Below are 25,432 nucleotides of genomic sequence, written 5' to 3'. Positions count from 1 at the left end.
AAAAAAGAATGGGGAAAATCATACTTTTACTTTTAGGTTTTGGATATTGTTTGGAAGGATGCCAGGGGTGGTGATTTAAATAATAAGTTGGTACCGAAGGAATATGAACGGATACTACGTTTAAATGCTGATCGTGCCTCTGGCATAAATAGGATGATTTCCATTAAACCTGTTTTAAAATTCAAACAAATGTGTTTGATATCATTTTAAAGTTTAATAGTGTGTTATGTGTTATTAGCTGTGTGATATCATGTGACTGTTTTGATTTTATATTTAAATGGGTTCTTAATTTTAAAATGTTATGCTGATGAAGGATTATGCCCGAAAGCTTTATCGTTGTATTAAAGTGTTTGACGTTGCGATTTCACGTTGTCTCTTTTGCTATGAAGTATTTTGCGTGTTTTTGCTTCACCACATTCTGCTGCTGCTCCTTTTTCTATCATGCAGTAGAATTAGAACACAGTTGTAAAACAGTCTGAACATTTTTTTCTGGAAAATAATACTTTTAATTAGCAGAGGTGTATATTGTACTGATATATGATGTGTACAACATCACCTCCTCTGGAATTCTGTATGGCACCTTCCCCAATAAGTCTTATAACATAAATTCATGGTGAGACCTATGAAAAGTGTACATTTTCATAAGGCAAATACTCTTAAAATGTCAATATTTTGGGGAAATGCCATAGATGCTTTGTTCAAATTTTGATACTTTTAAGTGTCTGTGAAAGTAGAGATCTTTGTTGTCAACATTTTAATTTGATAAGGCCGCCAAGTTGATAAATTATCACCCTGATTTATGATTAATTTTATTTTTTTGCTTCATCTTATGAGTGATCCTTGGCTTTGTACATCAATAGGTGTCAGTGTAGACTGCAACTGAATGACAACAAATTCCCAAGGCAAAATTTCAAAATTGTATTTCAAATGTGCAAAAGTTTCTTCATCCGTCTTACAAATGAGAATGTTGCCAGTTTTCTTTTGTCAGCACTCTGGACAGTACTGAACGGAGCATTTATACATGTTATGTAACTTTCATCATGGCATAATGTGTTCATACCTTCATAGGTGTATAATAGGCTAAAGACCACTGGGGCCTTTATAAGCCTAACCATGTATCCCAAATGTATCTCACAAGCTATTGTACTTTAGAGGTTATTTTAAGGTGTGTATGTTTGGGCATGATTTAATGGCTCCCTCTGTCCATTAGACACAGGTGTCATACAAGTGGTGGATTTTCAATTTCTGATCCACTGGTACAGGTTGCACTTGAATACAATTAAGGAAGGACTCTGCTTCACATGGAAGGAAAGCCTATTCCACAGAATTGGGATTCACTGAAATATTTTCTTGTCCCTACAACATCACTTCTTTAAGTTGCAAGCAAAGTTTAAATCCTTAGACCTAGCAGTTCTGATGCTATTTATTTTGTGGGTATACAAAAGGTCCATCATAGAGGGATCCAAGGATATCATGTATGCCAGGCATAAACCACTTCTTAGTAGTGTGTAGGCAACAGAGAGACAGGGCCTTGAGGCATTCTGCATAGGACATTGTGTTTATGCCTTGTATTCCTTTTTGTAGGGAACCTCTATGGACATTCCAGTTGTTGCATGTTCCTGGTCAAGTACATACCAAAGGCATATTCTATTCAATGATGGGTCTGAGGAAGGCTGAATGCAATGGAACAATTACTTCCTTGGACCTAGATGCCATGCCTTTAATTATAAGTTGAGTGACATAGAATGATTCTCTTTCAACCTTAGACAAAATTTGGTCGAAAGATAGGTTACTATCTATATGAGTCCACAAATCCCTGGCTACTGAGTCTATTTTAGGGATGTTTTATCTATAAGGTATTTTCCCCTATGTGGCCATCTTCCCAAATGGTACTATTATGCATTTCTTGGCATAAAGTGTTAAGCTGTGGCTTTGTAACCAGTCATGTTTCTGCATTAGACCTTCCTGTAAGATGTTAGTGTCTTGGAGGTTTCTGTGATTGCTCTTAGCTTGCAATCATCCACAAACACGGTAAGCCAGAAGCCCTTGACATTGGCTTTGACTTCTGAAAAATAGATGCCAAAGAGGAGTGGACCCAAAAGACACCCCTGAGGGACTCCACTAGTGACTGGCCTCTTTGTGGAGGAATCCTAACTTCTTGGGCTCTATCAGTAAGCCAGCTGCCTGCACCAGTTTATATAAGGATTTATGTCTAATCCCATGGGTTTGTTTACAATGTCTGATTTGGGTAGTGAAACAAACATTTTAGCTAGGTCATGGCAGTCAGTATGCACCATTTGCCCTCTTCCATTACCGCGTTGACTTTCTCAGAGAAGTCTGCCAGGTTCATTAGGCATGACCTGCCTTTGACAAAACTAAACTGAGTTGGTTCCAGTGTCTGAAGATTTCTTATGTCATCGTTAATCATTTCAATGATAATTCTTTCCATGGCTTTGCATATGAGACTAGTCAGACAAATGGTTCTGTAGATTCTAGTATCCAACAATGATCCACCCTTGTGCAGAGTTATGACCATTGCAGTCCTCCATTCACATGGCACAAAGTCTGTGCAGACACTATGGTTGAATAATGACTCCAGTGGCACTGATATGTCATATTTCAGGCTATTTACAAAGCATCTTGGAATATTATCAGGGCCCATTGAAGCTATACTGGCCTTAGTGAGCACAAATAAAACTCACGCCCTACTGATAGTTGGAGCAATTATATTAGATGTTATTTCCTGGGGGACAGCTGGAGGTGAGGGGAGTGGTAAAGCTGGAGCTGAATTTGTCAACCTGAAAGAATTACTGCATCTCCTGTTTCCATGAGTCTACTACCTTTGAGGTTTCAGAAATAGCTAAAGACCTAATGGTTGTTCTTGGCCTGAAACACTATCTTTACCTCAAAATGTATTTATTAGACTTAATTAGTCCACTTAGTTGTTTATTCAGTTTGATGAGATAGAGTTTTTATCTCTTTTGCTCTTACAATTCCTCATTTTAGCTATGACTTTTTGCATTGGTTATACATGTTTAAGTTTGGATTCCACCAGGATGATTTGTTTTTTGAGTTAGGTTTGGGATTACTTCTATAAAGAACAGCAGCTTCTATGCAGTCATTGACATGGTTGTACACAGTTTTTTGAATTCTGCATAGGTTGCTGTATTGTTTGTGGTTGGAGGGCTTGTAATTTTGGCAGGTTATCACTTAATAAAAGGTAGTTTGCCTTAGAGTAGTGTCTTACTGTTCAGAACTGAACAGAACATTACATTCATCACATGTCTATTTCTGTCCTTTGCACACTGACATTTCTCAACTACAATAATATTTTTTTCCCATTTATCATATGCACAAACATCATTCTATACTTCTTTAATCATCATTTCCCAAAATTAATGTACTGCACATATCATGGGAGGCAACTTCAAAATGACCAGAATTACCAGTTATGCAATGGTATAAACACATGCACACTACACATCAAAATGTATTGCAGGTGACATTTAAATCAATATTAAACTAATTGTTAAATTGTCTATTACTAAATAATACATATTTTATAAAGTTTTCCTTACTTCGTGTTGTCTGCAAAATCCTAAGACATTTGCCACCTACCTTGGCTATTTGCAAATTAATATGGCAATGCTCAACCTATTGGTGTCAATTCATGGTAATTTCCATGTATTAGGCAAATTATGTGACGTTAGATGCATGTTCATTTATTATTGCATTATGCAAATGTGTTCCGAGGTATATTGATGTATTTTGACATTACGTCAGTTGTGAATATGTGTCCTAGACTATCTGAATATTTCAAAAAAACATGGCTACAGTGCAGATGTTTGCTAACTCTGCAGCAATGCCAAGCTGCCTGCAGAGATGCACTGATTGTCCTAAACTAGGCAAAATAAGAATATAGTTATAAAATTCAAAATGGAGTCATCTAAATGTCAGGTTGAAAGCAATCTGAAGGTTAATCCCTGTCCATCTAACAACTGATATGTATCATAAAGTCATACAAATAACTGTTCACATTCCTGATGACATTTATTTTTCCCCTACCTTAATAATATCCCACTTCACTACATGGCACATATTGCTGTTAGTGTATAAAAATTATCTTATCAGTAAGCATTAATGACAATTAGTAGCTATATATTTGAAAAATTATTACACATGGAAAAGACAGTTAAGTGTTTTCCTTTAAGAAAAATCAGTATGTGACAAAGCAGTTTTGGTTACACCAAACCTCCCAGTAGTATTGATACCTGCTCTAATGAGCATCCTATCAAAAATGGTTTGGTCAAGGTGATGTCATAACCAGCAGGGAGTGAATCTAACCCTGCTTACTACATCCCTCACCATGCTTTCCTCATTCTGGTTCTGGCTCTTTGAATGATGGCAACATCTGTAAAGGCCACACTCCTTGCACATATGAGAAAAAAGACCTTAATCATGCTCGACCATTTGCATGATTTGTACCTAGAAAATATCCTGATGAGCATGCATCAGAGTACATAGAAAAAAACTGATATGTGGCAAGAGTATTTACTATAAATTAGACACAGTTCTGTAGAAATAGAAATGCATATTTTCTTGAATTGATACATTTCAGCCTTTTCTCTTCAGCTATACCAGACAGTGCAGGCTGGAGAAGTTGTCTGACCGCAACTGAGCTACAAAATATAAGTATCTTTTGATTATTTTTACAGATTGCTGTTTTTATAATTTAATATATATAAAGCACTTTGTCTATTCAGAATCTTCACAAATCCTTATCTGTTTAAAAACTTTCATTTGACTCTGTAGTGCTTTGCTGTCTTAGGCTATTGTATAAACTGAAACATTTACTCTGTGTAATTATCTCTTGGCTAGTGGGGGCTGGTTCTTTTGTGTTCTTGTAAAAAAAAGTTGTTGTTCTGGTCTTGCCCTAACTTTGGTAGGGTCTCTGTCCTTGCACACAGTGCAGGCTGGAGAAGTTGTTTGACCGCAACTGAGCTACAAAATATAAGTATCTTTTGATTATTTTTACAGATTACTGTTTTTATAATTTAATATATATAAAGCACTTTGTCTATTCAGAATCTTCACAAATCCTTATCTGTTTAAAAACTTTCATTTAACTCTGTAGTGCTTTGCTGTCTTAGGCTATTGTATAAACTGAAACATTTACTCTGTGTAATTATCTTTTGGCTAGTGGGGGCTGGTTCTTTTGTGTTCTTGTAAAAAAAAGTTGTTGTTCTGGTCTTGCCCTAACTTTGGTAGGGTCTCTGTTCTTGCACACAGTGCAGGCTGGAGAAGTTGTTTGACCGCAACTGAGCTACAAAATATAAGTATCTTTTGATTATTTTTACAGATTGCTGTTTTTATAATTTAATATATATAAAGCACTTTGTCTATTCAGAAGCTTCACAAATCCTTATCTGTTTAAAAACTTTCATTTGACTCTGTAGTGCTTTGCTGTCTTAGGCTATTGTATAAACTGAAACATTTACTCTGTGTAATTATCTTTTGGCTAGTGGGGGCTGGTTCTTTTGTGTTCTTGTAAAAAAAAAGTTGTTGTTCTGGTCTTGCCCTAACTTTGGTAGGGTCTCTGTTCTTGCACACAGTGCAGGCTGGAGAAGTTGTTTGACCGCAACTGAGCTACAAAATATAAGTATCTTTTGATTATTTTTACAGATTGCTATTTTTATAATTTAATATATATAAAGCACTTTGTCTATTCAGAATCTTCACAAATCCTTATCTGTTTAAAAACTTTCATTTGACTCTGTAGTGCTTTCTTAGGCTATTTTGTCCCACCCTCCCTCCCTGTTGGTGTCTTGCTCTTATACTTGGTGGCTTTGCAGTTGCCCGCCCCTACTGTGACACACCTCCCAGTCTAGTGTCATTAGCTCATTCTTCTTAATACAGAGAGAACATTTGATAAGGCCTTCTGTTCCTCCTTTTTCCCTTTTCAAAAAGTAAAACAAAACTTTTTTTTTTTGCCTGAACCTTCTTGTGTTCTGACTGTCCTTCTCAAACATATTGGAAATATACAGTATATTTCAGAGCATTTGTTATAACTGTATTTGCTATAACTGATTTAAGTATGTTTTTCTGGCTTTTTGAATATTTACTGCTTAGCGACTGCATCTTAGCCTGTTTATACAGCTCTGCATTCTATTTAAACTGTTTTTGTGTTGATTAACTGTTTTGCACTCTTAAAAGTTATTTGTTGCTTAATTTTACCTGTAGGCTAACACACTCAAGTGTGCTAGCCATAAAAGCATTTATAGCATTTACTGTCTGTTTTTTCCTTGTCTCTGTAAAAAAAAAAAAAAAATAAAAAAAATAATCTCTTGTTTTCCCACCTTACTGAACTAGAGTAGTCCAGTTTCAGAGTTGCTGATCCCTGGGCTTTGTTTTTAGTTCCTGTTACTGATCCATTGCCTTATTAGGAAGGAGGAAGTTTCTTTGCTTACGAGTGGGAGTGGGAACCACTGAGCAGGCTTTTTGTCCCAATTGGTGAAGTTTCAGCCAGAAACTAGTAGTCCATTGGTCGTTTTGGGCCAATTCCTAGCTCCTTTCAGCCCCCTGCTATAAAACACGCTAAACACGTGTTTTCCAGCTTGTACCAACTCAGCACAGATCCTCGTGGTGGCCTGCAGAGTGATCCAAGCAGCAGAGAGCTAAAAGAGTGACTTTCTACCAGATATAAGTATTTTTGTGGCTTTCCCACTGTTATTAAGCTAGCGACTGCATTTTGCCTGTTTTACTGGTACTTTAAGTGATTTCTGCATTTTACACTGTTTATTGCACTTTAAGTTACTAATTGTTGCAAATTGTTTCTGTAGGCTACACACTAAAGTGCTCTAGCCGATTTACAGCATTTATAGCATTTACTGTCTGTTTTTTTCCTTATCTCTGTAATAAAACAAAAAAATCTCTTGTTTTCTGGCCTTACTGAACTAGAGTAGTCCAGTTTCAGAGTTGCTGATCCCTGGGCTTTGTTTTTAGTTCCTGTTACTGATCCATTGCCTTATTAGGAAGGAGGGAAGTTTCTTTGCTTACCAGTGGGAGTGGGAAGCACTGAGCGGCCTTTTTGTCCGATTTGGTGAAGTTTCAGCCAGAAACTAGTAGTCCATTTGTCGTTTTGGGCCAATTCCTAGCTCCCTTCAGCCCCCTGCTATAAAACACGCTAAACGCGTGTTAGCCGATTAACGGAGTTGCCACTGTTGCACACAAGAGCAGCGGCGGTTAAACAAGGTTAAACTATTCGGGCCATCTAAATTCCACTCTTCAAATTTCCCTTAGAACTACCTTCCTCGAGCTGTACTGCTGATCTAACCAGCATATCCTATAACTGAAAAGTTCATCTCTACTTGATTCCCAAGTAGACTATTCTCTATCTGTAAAGCCTAGCACTTACTCCTACAGTACTTGCACCTTGATAAAGCACTCTTATTATAGATAGTACCCCACCAGCCTAAAACCCACTTGCCCCCGAGTCCTTTGAAAGTCTCTTTATCTACTACTTCTAGTATGTCGAGGCATCAGTTGCTAGTGTCCTCTCCAGCTCAACTGGTGAACCTGGGAATATTGAGGCAATGTTACAATTGCCTCATGTACACAGACAATCCTCTCCTTCTCCCACAAAACACAAATACATGCGAGAGATGCAACTATCGGCCAAACTGGAGGCTGAGCTCTCTCAACATAGGACTGGCAAGACCAGACAGGAGGAGAAGGTAACCACACACAATACATACCCAGTCACACATGGCACCATCACAACTTCAAATCATACACATACTCACACAAAGACATACTCGGAGGCTCTGATCAAAAATTTACCAAAACAGCAGAGGCCACCAAAGCAGACACCCAAACAACTACCACCTCACGACCCAACACATGCAACACATAGACCACACAGTCAGAGTGTCAAACAGTCACAGCCCTTAAGGCCAAACAAAATGCCAGACACACTTGCCATTGGTGATTCCATAGTCAGACACACTGACGTCCCACTCACCAGACTGAGTAAGGAGAAGGTCACAGTAAGCTGCCTGTTGGGTGCTAGAATCCGCCACATAACGCAAGCATTCAGGTCTCTCAACAGCAGGTACAAGTACGACTCAGTCATTGTCCACGCTGGTGTCAACGACCTGAGACGTACCTCCTTGGACTACATGAAAAGGGACATCGAGGAGCTCTCTGATTATGTAGCCCAGGCAGGTATGACCCTGACCTTGAGCAGTATCCGGAGTCCTTTGAAAGTCTCTTTATCTACTACTTCTAGTATGTCGAGGGATCAGTTGCTAGTGTCCTCTCCAGCTCAACTGGTGAACCTGGGAATATTGAGGCAATGTTACAATTGCCTCATGTACACAGACAATCCTCTCCTTCTCCCACAAAACACAAATACATGCGAGAGATGCAACTATACGGCCAAACTGGAGGCTGAGCTCTCTCAACATAGGACTGGCAAGACCAGACAGGAGGAGAAGGTAACCACACACAATACATACCCAGTCACACATGGTACCATCACAACTTCAAATCATACACATACTCACACAAAGATATACTCGGAGGCTCTGATCAAAACTTTACCAAAACAGCAGAGGCCACCAAAGCAGACACCCAAACAACTACCACCTCACGACCCAACACATGCAACACATAGACCACACAGTCAGAGTGTCAAACAGTCACAGCCCTTAAGGCCAAACAAAATGCCAGACACACTTGTCATTGGTGATTCCATAGTCAGACACACTGACGTCCCACTCACCAGACTGAGTAAGGAGAAGGTCACAGTAAGCTGCCTGTCGGGCGCTAGAATCCGCCACATAATGCAAGCACTCAGGTCTCTCAACAGCAGGTACAAGTACGACTCAGTCATTGTCCACGCTGGTGTCAGCGACCTGAGACGTACCTCCTTGGACTACATGAAAAGGGACATCGAGGAGCTCTCTGATTATGTAGCCCAGGCAGGTATGACCCTGACCTTGAGCAGTATCCTACCTTCACCTAGAATGATGCCACAATACAGTGATAAGATGATCAGCTTTAATAATTGGCTTAAATTCTGGTGTCATTCAAAGGGGATCCAATGTCTGTCTGCCTGGGATGACATGCTGGACAAGCCACGCTGCTTCCAAGGGATGGCTTGCACCTGTCACCCTGGGCTTCGGATATTGGCAAAGACTCTTGCCACCCCATAGTGCCTTTTTAGGCAAGGCTCAAATTCTAAACCTACCACCCTAGAACACCAAAAAGGAAAAAAACTAAGGGTAATGCTGCTCAATGCCAGAAGTCTCAATCTCAAGATGCACACACTCAAGGCCCTTCTCAATATGGAGAACATCGATGTCTGTGCTGTGACAGAAACCTGGTTCAAGGCTCCTGAGAGCACCCCAGCACTAACAGGTTTCACCTCATATCATGCGTTCCGGCCCCAAAATCCGGACAACACCAAGAAAGGAGGGGGGGGAGTCCATATTCATAAAGGACACCCACACCTCAAGGTTGGTGGCAACGCACGATGCATCGGAGACCATCCAGGTGCAATTAACCATAGGCAAGACTGCTCTGCAATTTGTAGCATGTTACAGGCCACCCTCTCAAACTTAGGAACCTCACATGGCCTTCCTGAAAACATTGGAGGGGATAAATGTATCTCCAAACACCATCATACTAGGTGACTTCAACTACCCTAATATAGACTGGGAACACTACTCAAGCCCGAACACTCTAACCCAAAGATTCCTGGAGTTCATAAACTCAAATGCCATGGAACAACTAGTCACCATCCCCACAAGAGGAGAAAACATACTTGATCTCATCATCACGAACATGGGATCAAAATGTTCAACACCGGAAGTATACCCCTCACTGGTGAGATCAGATCATAAACTAATCTTGCTGGAGGTCCTCATCCCGCCCCCCCCTGAAACAAAAAAGACCACAGTGAAAAACTCCTCAAAAGCCGATTTCACACTTCTAAAAACTAGTGTGGTCTCCTTTAAGGCCCCTAAGCCAGTGGTAAACATTACTCAAACCGCTGAATCACTTACAAATGCCTTCTACCAGCACCTACAGGACTGCATGGATCAGGCAATCCCAAACAAAACTAAGACTCTCTGTACCAAAGGCTAGCGTGCAGTCTGGTGGACCCCAGCCATAAACAAGCTCTACAACAAAAGGAGGAAGCTACTACAAGATAGAGCAAAATCCTTGAAAGGTAAGACACCTTTGATCATTATAAGTAAAAAACTAAGAGCTCTCATAAAATCATCCAAGGCAAATTTTGAGAGAAAAATCACCAAGGACTCTAAAGACAATCATAAGGCCTTCTTTAGCTATGTTAGAAACCTAGGAGGAAACTCCCAGATATGCTCAGAATTAGTTCAAAATGATGTGAAAATTACTGAACCTACACACATTGCTAACATACTGGCTGACAGGTTCAGTGCAAACTCCCCAAAAAGGAGAGATATCTATTCCAGAGGATTGTAGCCCCCAAACATCTCCAACGCCCAGGTGAGAACTGCCCTCACTAAGGCAAAAACACAGCATCCATGGGACCGGATGGTGTCCCGGCTGTGTGCTTCATGAACTCAACGAGGAATTAAACCCACAGTTAGGACAGCTGTTTAATCTTAGCCTCACCGTACCCAAGGAGTGGCGCACGGTGACTGTGGTCCCACTTCATAAGGGCGGTGCCTCCACAGACCCTGGAAATTACCGCCCCATTAGCTTGACAAGCCTTATCTGCAAAGCCATGGTGAGGATCATAATGGAACTCATAAATAAAGACATAGGGAACTTGCAGACTTTGGATCCAACCCAGTTTGGCTTTGTCAAAGGCAGATCCTGCCTCTTAAACTTGGTTGACTTTTCGAGACAGTCACCAAGGCCATTGATGAGGGAAAGGCAGTCCATACAGCCTACCTCAACCTGGCAAAGGCCTTCGACACAATACCCCACTCAGGTATCATCGAAAAACTCATCAGCTTGAATGTAAACCCATACATCACAAGATGGGTTGCAAACTGGCTAAGTGACAGAACCCACAGGGTCAGAGTTGCTGGAGCCATGTCAGACTCAAAGCCTGTCACAAGTGGTGTCCCACAGGGCTCAGTCCTGGGTCCACTCTTGTTCGGCATCTACTTTTCTGAAGTACAAGCAAACACAGGAGGGTTATGGCTGACAAAGTTTGCAGATGACTGCAAACTGGGCGCCATAGTCGAAAACACATCTAACACAGATATCCTCCAGAAGGGCCTCACAGAAACGGATAACTGGTGCCAGAGCCATGGCCTGAAGTTAAACGCCAAAAAATGCATAGTCATACCCTTCGGGAAAAACAAGGTTACCCCTAGCTACCATATAGGTGGCAATCCACTGAGCACAGAAAAAGTCATCTGGGATCTGGGGACCCAAGTTGACAGTAGCTTTTCGTTTGACACTCATGTTGCTAAAGTAGTTAGGAAAACCTTCTATATCGCCCACCTGATCATGAAGGGATTCACATCTAGATCAAGGGAGGTCATCATCCCCCTGTACTCATCACTCATTAGACCTATGATTGAGTACAATGCCCGTTCGAATGTATCTGACCAGACACCTGCTGCAGCTTGAAAGGCCCCAAAAGTTCCTCACCAAAAGGATAAAGGGTCTCAAAAATATGTCTTATGCTGCCCGACTGAAAGAACTCCAGCTCTATTCGGTCTCATACCGCTTGCTCAGAGGTGACCTGTGCCTGACATATAAGGCCATGTCAAACCCAGATTTGATGAATATGCTTGACCTCAAAAAAAAATCTAGATCCCTCAGAACCACAAGGGCGGGAGACTTAAACCTTGACACGGTTATAAATAGAACGTGCTGGAGGGACACATTCATCACCCAGAGACTCCCTATGCTGTGGAACAAAATCCCGGTAAATGTGAGGCAGAGCACCTCGCTGGCCTTGTTCAAGAGGAATCTTGACCAATGGATGGGAGATCGCAGATATACCCCAGGGATTACTTCAGTGTCACTGCTTGACAGAGGCACAGAAAAATGATAGGCATAGTTTTTATTCAAACTAAAGGGGTGGCGAAAGCCACATAACTATGGGCTAGGCTTATAAATGCCCTTGGGCAGATAGCCTAGTATGAACCTATGAACCTATGAACCTATAAGAAAAGTGCTACATGTATTTTGAAAACAAACCTCAAGACTCATTTCATACTTCTATACTATTCTCCTGAATTAAATGGAATAGTAGTAAAGTATTGTAGTAATTCATACGTGTACGCATGTAAGACAGAAAATGGAGTGGAAAAAGAAAAAAATGTTTAGATAGGCAATATCACATATTTTTGTTTATATGTGGAAGGAATTAACATATAGATAAAATTATCCTTCGCTCTCTTTTACTGATAGCTGTGGAAGAAATCCAGTTTAAGTGCCAGCAACAGAAGAGAATACTGCCTCATCTGGTTGGGTCTTCTGGTCAGTATAGCAAGAGTCCACAAATCTCCTCTTTTTAACAGTATGTACTACAAGTTCTGTGCAACAGTAATGGTAAAAGGAAAATTGATAAAGCTGTGTTTTTAGAACTGGTTTGTATAATACACCTGTAGACAATGTAGTTATAGCTTTCCAGCTGAAAGAAATACAACTTTAGACTTAATAGTTCAAGATAAATGTTTTATAATCAGATTTTTTAACCTGATTAACTGCAGTAATTACTGATTTCTTGTCTTTTATTGTTTTTTGGGTACTGTATTCTCTGTATTGAAAGTACATAATTTAAACACACCCCTTCAGAAAGTCTAAAGCCTTACCATTTCAATTAATCACAAGTATAAGTGCTACTCTTGCATTCTTCCCAAGTATAGAAGAGCATCTCAAATCACTACCCCCCCCAACTGTAAGCATAAGCACTTCCCATACACAAGTTTTACTTCAATAAAGATTTTACTGCAGTATTTCAATACTGTGTTGTTAAATTGCTTTAAAACATGGATTTGTTGTAATTTTTCTGTTTTGTTTCTCCCCAACCCTTTTTCTCTTTTCTTTTCCTCATTTTGCTTATGTGTTTCTTTCACATTGTTTTTTGTTTGGCTTCTCTGTTTTTTTTTTTTTTTTAATACAGTTTCAAATCCCTTGGGAACAGACCAGACACATACCTCCCAGGCTAAGCAAAGATCACTGTTTGTCTGTCCGGGGAAGTCCTTCCGAGGTCAGAGAGGATGTGCTGGTCCTGCAGGCATTCTGGTATGTGGCAGCCTAGTAAGCCTCACAGAAAGAGACTGCCTTTTATTTTTTTAAAAATTGCTCTTAGCTGCTGCCCAGTCTGCAGCTTTTCTAAAATGTTTTGAGCATGACTACTCTCAGCAGCACTTGCCAATGAGATGCCAAAGCATAAACAATTTACAATTTTGAGAAGCAATTCACAGTTTATAAATAATGACCTTTATACAATTTACACTTATGTGAAAAGTGGGCATGTTTTTAAAAATTGCTTCACTTTTCTGTATTCATCTCAAATGCATTTCTCTGACATTATGTGCATATCCATGTAGCACTCCTGTTTGCACAGGATTGCTACACATTTGCAAAGTCCTTAACTATGAATACCAGCCTCTGTCTCGTGTTAATCAAATATTGCAATATATCTGTTGCAAACATTATCTTCTGCACACCATCCTGTTTAAATACGCTGGTGCCTCAAATTAGACTTCGATGCTCTACACATTTCCACCTTTTACAATAGGCCATTGTTTTTTTTTATTTGTTCCCACAAAATATTTTCATTCCCACTGACCTTACTGTCTTTTCTATGTGTGATTTATAACAAATATGTACTAACAGTTGTATAAGTTATGCTATCTAGCAATGATGAAGTTCTCTACTACCTGTTGAAGAGTCCTTGAGGATGAGGTTATTGTATGAGCATGATAAAAACTGCTCCATACTTCCTTACTTTAAAGCATTCTAAGGCTCTACTCACATCATGTATTTTTTGCTCCTGGCAAGCAAAACACTAAATGTAAATGTAAATATCAGTTCCCCTAATAACTGCATCTCCAATTACAAATATATAAGTTCTGACCAGATCAGAAGAAGCTCCAACTTCTAATTTAGCAGTATCTAGTTTGTCAGTTGTTTCAAAGGAATAATCTTCATCAACATTACTCATTAATCCCACTGTTCTCGTTGCTTATTACATTTGCAACCATACAGTCCTCAACCAGGTGGCTTCGTAATTCCACAACTTCAAGCATGTTTTCAACGTCAGTCTTTCCTCTCTTTTTCCCTACAGTAATGTTCTTTGATACTTCCAAGTTCCATTTTGATTTCTTCCTTTTAGCTTGCCCCTTGCCTCTTCCCATTTTCTCTAGACTGAATGCTTTCTGACACAATTCCCTGTAGCTAGTGTGTTACATTACAAAGCAATGTCCTTTTTAGTATATATTCTCTTTGCATTATATATATTAATTACTTCCTTCTTTTTCCTAGCAATTTGTTGTGAACTTCTTTTCTTTTTTTATTTTTTTTTACATGCCCTGAATCCTCAGGATAGCTGAATACTTGTATTCATAGGTTCATAGGTGTGTACTCAGCTAATGGCCCTGGAGCCTTTACAAGCCTAGCCCATAGAAGTGCCCTGGCATTGTTCCACCTGACATTAGTCTCCAGTGCCTCTATCAAGAAGAGCCACTGGAGTGATCCCCGAGGTGAACATCCTATTTCCCATCCACTCATCAAGATTTCTCTTGAAGAGGGCCAGTGAGGTGCTCTGCTTGACATGTATTTGAAGTCTATTCCAGAGCATGGGCAGTCTCTGGGTTATGAATCTATCCCTCCAGCATGTTCTGTTGATTGTGGTAATGAGGGTGAGGTCTCCAGAGCATGTGGTGTGGAGGGATTGGGATTTCTTTAGATGTAGCATTTCTAACAGAGCTGGGTCAGACATGGCTTTGTAAGTCAAGCAGAGATCACCTCTTACTAGATGATATGAGACAGAGAATAGCTGGAGTTTTTTAGTCTGTCCATGTAGTATGTGTGTTTAAGGCCTAGGATCCTCTTTGTGAGGTACTTTGTGGTCTCTCCAGTTGTTGCAGATGTCCATTGAGGTACATGCCAAATGGGGCGTTATACTCTATGATTGGTCTAATGAGGGAAGAGTAGAAAGAAATGATGACCTCTTTCTTCCTGGATGCAAAGCCCTTGGTAATGAGATGTGCCACATAGAAGGACTTTCTAACAACAGTGCAATGTGGTGATCAAAGGAGAGGTTGCTGTCAACCTGTGTCTCGAGATCTCTTATAATGTCTTCAGTGTTCAGTGGGCTCACATCGATGTGGTAATTAATGGTAACCATACCTCTCAACCGTATTGAATTTCTCAGCATTTACCGGTTTTAACATCCAGATTTCCCAGCTGTTTTTTTTATTTATTTTTTTCTGATGACATCATCAGGTGCAGAGGCATTCGAAGTGACATCAGCATCGTGAGCAGCCTGCCAGGCTGTCGGAATTGGCTGAGGGCTCGACTGATTCACTGTACTTTATGGGCAGTAAAAGTAACCTTAACATGAATGTGTTTCCCCAGCTCCAGCTCTCTAGGTAAGAAAATCTTTCCGTTCTAGTATGTGTTGTACTGAAATGAGAATAAGGCCATCTCTGGCAAAGCATTGTGGTCTGTCAGTCATGTCATCCCAGGCAGACAGATACTGAATCCTCTTAGAATGACACCAGAAGCTTAGCCAATTGTTGAAGTCAATCATTTTATCCTTGTACTGTGGTATCATTCTGGGTGATGGCAGGATGCTACTCAAGGTTAGGGTCATACCTGCCTGGGCTACAAGATCGGAGAGCTCCTCTATGTCTCTTTTCATGTATTCCAAGGAGGTACATCTCAGGTCATTCACAACAACATGGACAATGACAGTCATATTTGTACTTGTTGTGAAGTGACCTGAGTGCATGCGTTATGTGTCAGATCCTGGCACCTGACAGGCAACTGACAGTAACTTTCTCCTTGTTTAGCCTGGTGTGTGAAACATCAGTGTGCCTGACTATATAGTCACATATGACTAGAGTGTTAGGTACATTGTTATACCGTATGAGCTGTGGTTGAGTGGCACACTGAGTTTGTGGGCTATGTGTCATTTGGGTTGTGTTGGGGGGGTAGAGATTGCTTGCTTTTCTGCTTTGGAGGTCTCTGTTGCTTGAGCAGATTTTTCTAGAGAGCCTCCGTGAATGTAGGAGTGTGTTTCGTGTTTCTATGCGTGTGTTTTGGTGGTGTAGATTTTGAGGGACTATGTGATGAGTGTGTTGTTGTGCAAGTGTTTACATTCTCCTCTTGACTGCCTAGTCAGTCTTGGCTGAAGAGAGCTTTGTTTCCAGTTTGGCTATATAAGTGCATCTCTCACAGGTTGTAGTATTGGATGGTAGGAGGAGAGGGTTGTCTGTGTACATGAGGCAATTGCTGCATTGCCCCAAGATGTCAGATTCATCAGGTAGACAGGAGAAAACACCAGGAGCTGACCCTTAGACATGCCTGGATAGGTGCTTATTTATTAAGTACTAAAAACTGTTTCCCTCTAGACAAGTGAGGAAAGTTGAGTGCTATAATGATTTGTAACTTATTTAGTGTTTACAACAAGTTATGAACAAGTGCTGAGCTCAAAGAAACTGATTTTAGTGCTAAAACTAAAAAACTGGCTAGTTCTAAGGGAAAATTTGAAGAGCAGACTTTATGGCATTGGGAATAGTTTAACCCTAGCTAAGCGGCAATGCATAAAGTGTGTGTGTGTGTGTATATATATATATATATATATATATATATATATATATATATATATATATATATATATATATATATATGTATAAACAGTAGCAAATGAGCAAACTGATTCAAAGAAATTAACCAATAAAAAGCTAAAAACTGAGCCCCATTCCAGCAGTCTTCGATCAGACAAGTTCTAACTGAACACTCCTGTCATTAGGGTTCAGGGGAACCTTCTCCAAAAAAACATGGTCTGGATTAGTGCTCAAATTATACAAACAAAGCTAGATTCAGCAGGTCTAAATTTAATCTATGCTACAGCAAACAAGGCATACCTATTTCAGAAAGAAACAGTTCAAATATGCAGGCACAATAAGCCTTTAACCAGAAACTCCCAGCTCAGAAGGGCAGAATCTACCCTCTCCTCCTACAAGAGTGCAGACCACACCTTCTTAATGCAAAATAACTGGCCCAAAGCCCAAGTGCTTAAACCAGAACTAATACACTTTTACAATAACAGACACTAAGCCTTCAATCAGCAACTCCCAACTTGGAAGGATGTAAGCTACTTGTCCTGCCACAACAGTGCAGACCACAAATCTTCTTAATGTAAAACAACTGGTCTGAAGCCCAAGTGCTTCAACCAAAGGCTTAGAATAACAGTTACAATTTAATCAGGCTAACAAGCAGTAATAAATGCAGCAGAATAAATGCAATTAAGTACTTTTAAGAACGAGCAGCAAAAGCAAAATAAAGTAATAAAGTAGGAAGAAACACAAATACAGTAAAAGCAGATGAATAAAATGCAATTTTTTATATATAACAATAGAAAACGAGCAAACTGATTTAAACAAATTACCCAATTAACCATTAAAAAAGCTTAGAACTGAGCCCTGTTCCAACAGTCTTCAATCAGACAAGTTCTAACTGCACACTCCTGCCACTAGGGTGCAGGGGAACCTTCTCCAAAAGAGATGGCCTGGATTAGTGCTCAAGTTATACAAACAAAACTAAATTCAGGATGCCTGAATCTAGTCTATGCTACAGCAACCACAGTGCACCAATTTCACAAAGAAACAGTTCAAATAAGCAGACACAATAAGCCTTTAACCAGAAATTCCCAGCTCAGAAGGGGAGAATCTAGCCTCTCCTCCCACAAGAGTGTAGACCACAAACCTTCTTAATGAAAAATAACTGTCCTGAAGCCCAAGTGCTTTAACTAGAACTAATACACTTTTTGAATAACAGACACTGAGCCTTCTGTCGGAAATTCCCAACTTAGAAGGATGTAAGCTACCTGTCCTGCCACAACAGTGCAGACCACAAACCTACTTAATGTAAAACAACTGGTCTGGAGCCCAAGTGCTTAAACCAAAAGGCTTAGAGTAACAGTTACAATTTAATCAGGCTACTACCAAGCAGTAGTAAATGGAGCAGAATAAATACAATTGAGTACTTTTAAGAAGAGTCAAAAGCAAAACAAAGTGCATTTTATTAGTAAAGTGCAAGGAGAGAGGAAGAAGGAGCAGAAGAAAAATTCAAGGTTAAGAACCTAAGTGGGTTGGCCTTCTCAAATGTTCTCTCTGTATTAATTAGAGTGAACACCAGACTGGGATGGGTGTCCCAGATCAAATTTACAGTAGGGGTGGGCAACTGCAAAGCCACCAACTATAACACCACCACAATAATAGGGTGGGGGAGGAGGGAGGAAAACAGTTGCAGGACAGATGAGAAACAGAAAACAATGCAGTTTCAGGACAGATGAGAAACAGAAAACCATGCCAGAAAATATATAAAAGAATTCAGTCAGGCAAAATTAAGACAATGCAGAACTCTGAAAGTTAAAATGCCAAGGAATATACTTATCAATCAGTGATATATTTCCAGACTGTTTGAGAATCCCACTGCAGGCAGAACACCAGGAATTTCCAACAGTGTATGCAGGAATTTGCAAACAGAATCTATTTTTAAATCAGCAAGCCTTGAAGCAATCAGATAACACAAAAGCTGTTAGATCAGTTTTATAAACTTCACCACAGGAATAGGGGGAAGAAGATTCAGGACAGATGAGAAACAGAAAACAATGCAGTTTCAGGGCAGATGAGAAACAGAAAACAATGCCAGAAAATGTATCAAATAATTCAGTCAGGCAAAATTAAGACAATGCAGAACTCTGAAAGGTTAAATGCCATGAAATATACTTATCAATCAGCGATATATTTCCGGATTGTTTGAGAATCACAGTGCAGACAGAACACTAGGAGTTTCCAACAGTGTAGTTTGAGTAGACTTTTATGATGGAAATGTTCTGAACTGGGCAGTTTTATCATTATTGGTTCGTGCATTTTGTTTCATTGCTTACTGGAAAAATGTTCAAAACAATAAATTTAAAATGTGCCCTAGCAAGTGTGTATTATATAAGGAATATAATTTAATACAGTCAGGAAGGTGTATCAAAGAACACATGTATGTTTTATGAGCGAGGGGCCTATGATTTAAAAACAGCCCAAAGGTAATATTTATCCACCATTGGCCAGATGCATTTTCTTTGTATGTGGGTTTCAATGAATGTGAGTTTCAAGGGCAGAGAAATTTTAATGCTAAGTCTATTTCCATAGTGAGACTGTATTGCTTTGTTTAGCAGATGTCTATTAGTGTATGTGCTGTAAAATGTAAAATAAAAGTTTTAAATGAAATCCAAATAATCATAGTAGAAGTAAAGCAGTATGCACATTCCAGTGCTTATGGTACATGGGGTGAAATAGCCAAGTAATGGGATATTGGAATGGCTGCAAGGGGACTCTGGGGCCATATTTTGGTTGTCTGTTCTTCAGTTTGCATTTGAAAATTTGTATCCCACAATTCCGTTGGAGTAGGTGAGGTTACATAAGTATGTATGCAAATTTTATGTTAATCAGTGTACAGATTTGTACCTATTTTTCATGGGCCTTTGTCCAGATTTTTGATGTTTCCAGGTTGAGAGGTATGGTGGGAACTGAGTTTTCCCCAAAGGGGGTGACAGCACATTTTTTGGCATTAAGCTTAAGGCCATGGTTTCAACACCAGTCATTGGTCTCAGTGAGGCCTTTCTGTTGGATGTCTGCATCACTAAGGGCATTAATAATGACTCCTAGCTTGCAGTCATCTGTGAACCTGGTTAGCCAGAGTCTCTTCATGTTGACCTGGACTTCTGAGAAGTAGATGCCAAACATGAGAGGACCCAGGAACAATCCCTGTAGGACTCCACTCATGACTGGTCAGCAGTCTGACTTGGAGTCCGCTACTTTCACACTGTGGGTTCTATCTGTGAGCCAGTTTGCAACCCACCTAACAATATAGGGATTGATGACTATTTTGGTGAGTTTATCAATAATTCCTGAATGAGGAATGGTATCAAAGGCCTTGGCCAGATCAAGGTTGGCTGTATGAATTCCCTTATCTTCATCCACAGCTCTGGTGACTGACTCAAAGAAGTCAACCAGGTTGAGCAGGCATGATCTACCTCTCACAAAACCAAAGTGTGGGACCTAGACTTTGGAGATTCCCTATATCCTTGTTAATTAGGTCCATGATAATGGCTCCATAGCCTTGCATATCAGACTCATCAGGCAAATGGGGCAATAATTTCCAGGGTCTGTAGTCGCTCCTCCTTTATGGAGAGGGATGAATGTAGCAGTGTGCCATTTGGTAGGGACAAAGCCTGAAGAGAGGCTGTGAGTGAACAGGGCACACAGATGTGGTGCCAGTTCACTTTGTAATTCATGTAGAACACAGCCAGGGATATTGTCTGGTCCCATGGAAGCTGTATTCTTGTCCTTGGACAATGCAGCTTTAATCTGTGTTGCAGTAATGCTGGATGCCTGGCATTCTTTCAGTATTGAGATTGGTTCTTTAGTGGGGGAGGGAGGGTAAAGTTGGCACTGAATCTGTTAGCCAGTATGTTGGCAATATCTGTTGGCTCAGTACAGGAGGTACCATTGTGCAGTAAGTCAGAGCAAATTTGGGTATTGCCATGGAGATTCTTGATATAACTATAGACGGCTTTGTGGTTGTTTTTAGTATATGCCACAATTCTGCCTTCATAGCTGGCTTTGGAGGTTTTGATGAGGGATCTCAACTTTTTATCAAGGCTAATAAAGGATTTTTTCCAGTCTTGTGACTTCACATTTTTCTGCAACAGTTTCTTCCTTCTGTTGTAGAGTTTATTAATGGCAGGGGGCCACCAGATTGGCTTCCTTTTTTGGAGGAGAGCATCTTGGTTCTGTTGGGTATGGCTAGTTCCATGTATTTATGTACGTGTTCGTACAGTGCATTGGTGTATGATTCAGCAGTCATGCATCTATTTTCCATTGGCATAGGTGCCATGAAGTTAGCCACCTCTATTTTTAGGAGTCCAAAGTCAGCTTTTGAGAAGTTTTTCATGGTGGATACATTTGCAGGGGGTGTGGGTGAGATGTGGGTTTCCATGATGATTAGTTTGTGGTCGAATCTAACCAGGGAGGAACTGACTATTGGTGTAGAGCAACGGTTGGCCATGTTAGTAATAACTAGGTCAAGGATGTTACTTCCTCTAGTCGGGGTAAGAATGAGCTAGTCCAGGGCATTGGAATTGATGAATTTCAAAAAGTGTTGGGCCAGTGCATTGGTGCATGAGTAGTTTTCCCAGTTGATGGAGGGGTAGTGGAAGTCACCTAGTATGAGAGTGTTGGGCCAGTTATTAATAGTTTCCAGGGTGCTTAGGAATGTGGAGTATGAGTCTTGGGACATGGTTGGGGACATATAGCAGGCTATGACCTGAATCGCCATCTTACCCAATGTTAGTTATACCTAGAGCATCTCAGATCTGTTATGCTGGGCTACTAGTCTGGAGGTGTGCATATCCTTTATGAATATGGAGACACCATCACCTTTGGAGCTTCAGTCCATGTTCTGGGGCCGAAAGGTGTGGAATACGTTATAGCCTGGTAGCACAGGGGTGTTTTCTGCTGCTTTAAACCAGGTCGCCGTTACAGCACAAATGTTGATGTTTTCCATTTTGAGGAGTGCTTTGAGCGAGTGCATTTTGAGATTTAGACTTCTAGCATTGAGCAGCATAACCCTCAAATTACATTTATTTATAGCTGTTAAGGTGGTAATTTGGTCTTTAGAACACTGACTAAAAAGGCACTATAGGGTTGGCAACAGCCTTAGCCAGTACCCAGAAACCCAGAGGTGACAGATGCAGGCCATCTGTGGCAAAGCATTGAGGTCTGTCAATCATGTCATCCCAAGCAGACATATATTGGATCCCCTTAGAATGACACCAGAAACTTAGCCAATTTTTGAAGTCAACCATTTTCTGTTTGTACTGCAGTTTCATTCTGGACAATGGTAGGATGCTGCTCAGGGCTAGGGTCATACCTAACTGGGCCACATAATCTGAGAGCTCCACCATGTCTCTTTTCCCAGGGCAGTGCATCTAAGTTCATTCACACTCACATGGACAATAACAGAGTAATACTTGTACTTGTTGTGGAGTGACCTGAGTGCGTGTGTTATGTGTCATATTCTGGCACCTGATAGACAGCTGAATGTTACCATCTCCTTATTCAACCTAGTGAGTGGGACATCAGTGTGCCTCACTCTTAAGTCACCTATGATTAATGTATGTGGCAAGCTGTTTTGCCTTAGGGGCTTAGGTTAAGTGGCAGACTGTGTAGGTGAGCTATGTGTCTTGAGGTTTGTGTTGTGTTGTGGTAGTCAAGTGTATTTCTGCCTTGGAGGTCTCTGCTGTTTGGGTATATTTCTATTGAGAGCCTCCATGAAGGTGGCTGTGTAGTTTGTGTTTTTATGTGAGGGCTGTGATGGTGGGTGTTATGTAGGGCTATTTGTTCCTTGTGGTGTGGTACAGGTGTTAATCTCCTCTCCTTGACCAGCTATTCTGGTCTTGGCTAGAAAGTGCATGACTTCAACTTTGGAGATATAAGTGCATCTCCCACAAATCTGATTGTTGGGAGGTAAGAGGAGGGGGATGTCTGTGTACATGAAGAAGTTGCTACACTGCCGCAGAATGCCCAAGTTCACCAGGTTAATCAGAGAAAGCACAGGGAACTGACCTTTAGACATGCCAGGAGAGATAGTCATCATTACTAAGTACTGGAGCTGTTTCCTTAGAGGACGTCTAGTGCTGATAGCATTTATGTGTGCTAAAATAATTGCTACAAAAAGCCTGATGAACTGCTAAGTGACTAAGCTCATTAAAGTGCAAGAGAAAAGAGAATTAGCAAGATCAAAGCTCTAAGGGAAAAACTAAAGATCAGACTTTCTGGCACCTGTAATAGTTTACCCCAGTTTAGGGCACTGTGTAGTGTGCAAACCCACGCAAACATGGACTTTTAAACCAGAAATTTGAAAGGGATAGAAAAACTGCCCAAATGAACAATAAACTACAATTTCAGAGCCATAAACCACTCCTCTTGTGGTAGATAAGCCACCTAGTTCATAGGTTCATAGGTTCATACTAGGCTATCTGCCCGAAGGCATTTACAAGCCTAGCCCATCGTTTTGTGGCTTACGCCACCCCTTTAGTATGGGGAACTATACCCATTATTTTGCTGTGCCTCTGTTGAGCAGTGACACTGAGGTAATCCCTGGGGTATATCTGCGATCTCCCATCCATTGGTCAAGATTTCTCTTGAACAAGGCCAGCGAGGTGCTCTGCCTCACATGTACCGGGATTTTGTTCCACAGCATAGGGAGTCTTTGGATGATGAAGCTATCCCTCCAGCACGTCCTATTAATAGCCGTGTTGAGGTTTAAGTCTCCCGCCCTTGTGGCTCTGATGGATCTAGATTTTTTGAGGTGAAGCATATTCATCAAATCTGGGTTTGACATGGCCTTGTATGTTAGGCAAAGGTCACCTCTGAGCAATGTGTTGGCGACTGAATAGAGCTGGAGTTCTTTCAGTCGGGCAGCATAGGACAGATTTTTGAGACCCTTTATCCTTTTGGTGAGGAACTTTTGTGGCCTCTCCAGCTGCTGCAAGTGTCGGGTCAGATACATCCCGAATGGGGCATTGTACTCAATCATTGGTCTGATGAGTGATGAGTAAAGGGAGACTATGACCTCCCTTGATCTAGATGAGAATCCCTTCATGATAAGGTGGGCAATGTAGAAGGTCTTCCTAACTACTTTAGCTACATGGGTGTCGAATGACAGACTACTATCAACCTGGGTCCCCAGGTCCCTGATAACTTCTTCTGTGCTCAGTGGATTGCCACCTATTTGGTAGCTAGGGGTAACCTTGTTTTTCCCAAAGGGTATGACTATGCATTTTTGGCATTTAACTTCAGGCCGTGGCTCTGGCACCAGTTATCCGTTTCTGTGAGACCCTTCTGAAGGATATCTGTGTCAGATGTGTTTTCTACTATGGCGCCCAGTTTGCAGTCATCTGCAAACTTTGTCAGCCATAACCCTCCTGTGTTTGCTTGTACTTCGGAAAAGTAGATGCCAAACAAGAGTGGGCCCAGGACTGAGCCCTGTGGGACACCACTTGTGACAGGCTATGAGTCTGACATGGCTCCAGCAACTCTGACCCTGTGGGTTCTGTCACTCAGCCAGTTTGCAACCCATCTTGTGATGTATGGGTTAACATTTAAGCTGATGAGTTTTTCAATGATACCCGAGTGGGGTATTGTATCGAAGGCCTTAGCCAGATCGAGGTAGGCTGTATGGACTGCCTTTCCCTCGTCAATGGCTTTGGTGACTGTTTTGAAAAAGTCAACCAAGTTTAAAAGGCATGATCTGCCTTTGACAAAGCCAAACTGGGTTGGATCCAAAGTCTGCAAATTCCCTATGTCTTTATTTATGAGGTCCATTATGATCCTCTCCATGGCTTTGCAGATAAGGCTTGTCAAGCTAATGGGCCGGTAATTGCCAGGGTCGGTGGAGGCACAGCCTTTGTGAAGTGGGACCACAGTTGCAGTGCGCCACTCCCTGGGTACGTATCCAGAGGTAAGACTTTGATTAAACAGCTGTCCTAGCTGTGGGTTTAATTCCTCATTGAGTTCGTGGAGCACACAGCCGGGGACACCATCAGGTCCCATGGATGCTGTGCTTTTTGCTTTGGAGAGAGCAGTTCTCACTTGGGCTGGAGATGTTTGGGGGCTGCAATTGTTTGGTATAAATATCTTTCTTTGGGGGCGGGGAGTTTGCACTGAACCTGTCAGCCAGTATGTTGGCAATGTCTGTAGGATCAGTAATCTTCACATCATTTTGAACTAGTTCTGAGCATATCTGGGAGTTTCCTCCTAGGTTTCTAACATAGCTAAAGAAGGCCTTATGATTGTCTTTTGAGTCTTTAGCTATTTTTCTCGAAATTTGCTTTGGATGATTTTATGAGAGCTCTTAGTTTTTACTTATAGTGATCAAGGGTGTCTTACCTTTTAAGGATTTTGCTCTATCTTGTAGTAGCTTCCTCCTTTGTTGTAGAGTTTGTTTATGGCTAGGGTCCACCAGGCTGGACGCTTGCCTTTGGTACAAAGAGTCTTTGTTTTGCTTGGGATTGCCTTATCCATGCAGTCCTGCAGGTGCTGGTAGAAGGCATTTGTAAGTGATTCAGCGGCTTGAGTACTGTTTTCCGCTCGGGGCCTTAAAGGAGACCACACTAGTCTTT

Source organism: Protopterus annectens, chromosome 2.part1 (assembly GCF_019279795.1).
Source record: "Protopterus annectens isolate FY-2018-M chromosome 2.part1, PAN1.0, whole genome shotgun sequence".
Classification (NCBI taxonomy): domain Eukaryota; kingdom Metazoa; phylum Chordata; order Ceratodontiformes; family Protopteridae; genus Protopterus; species Protopterus annectens.
Note: the sequence above shows the minus strand (reverse complement) of the source record.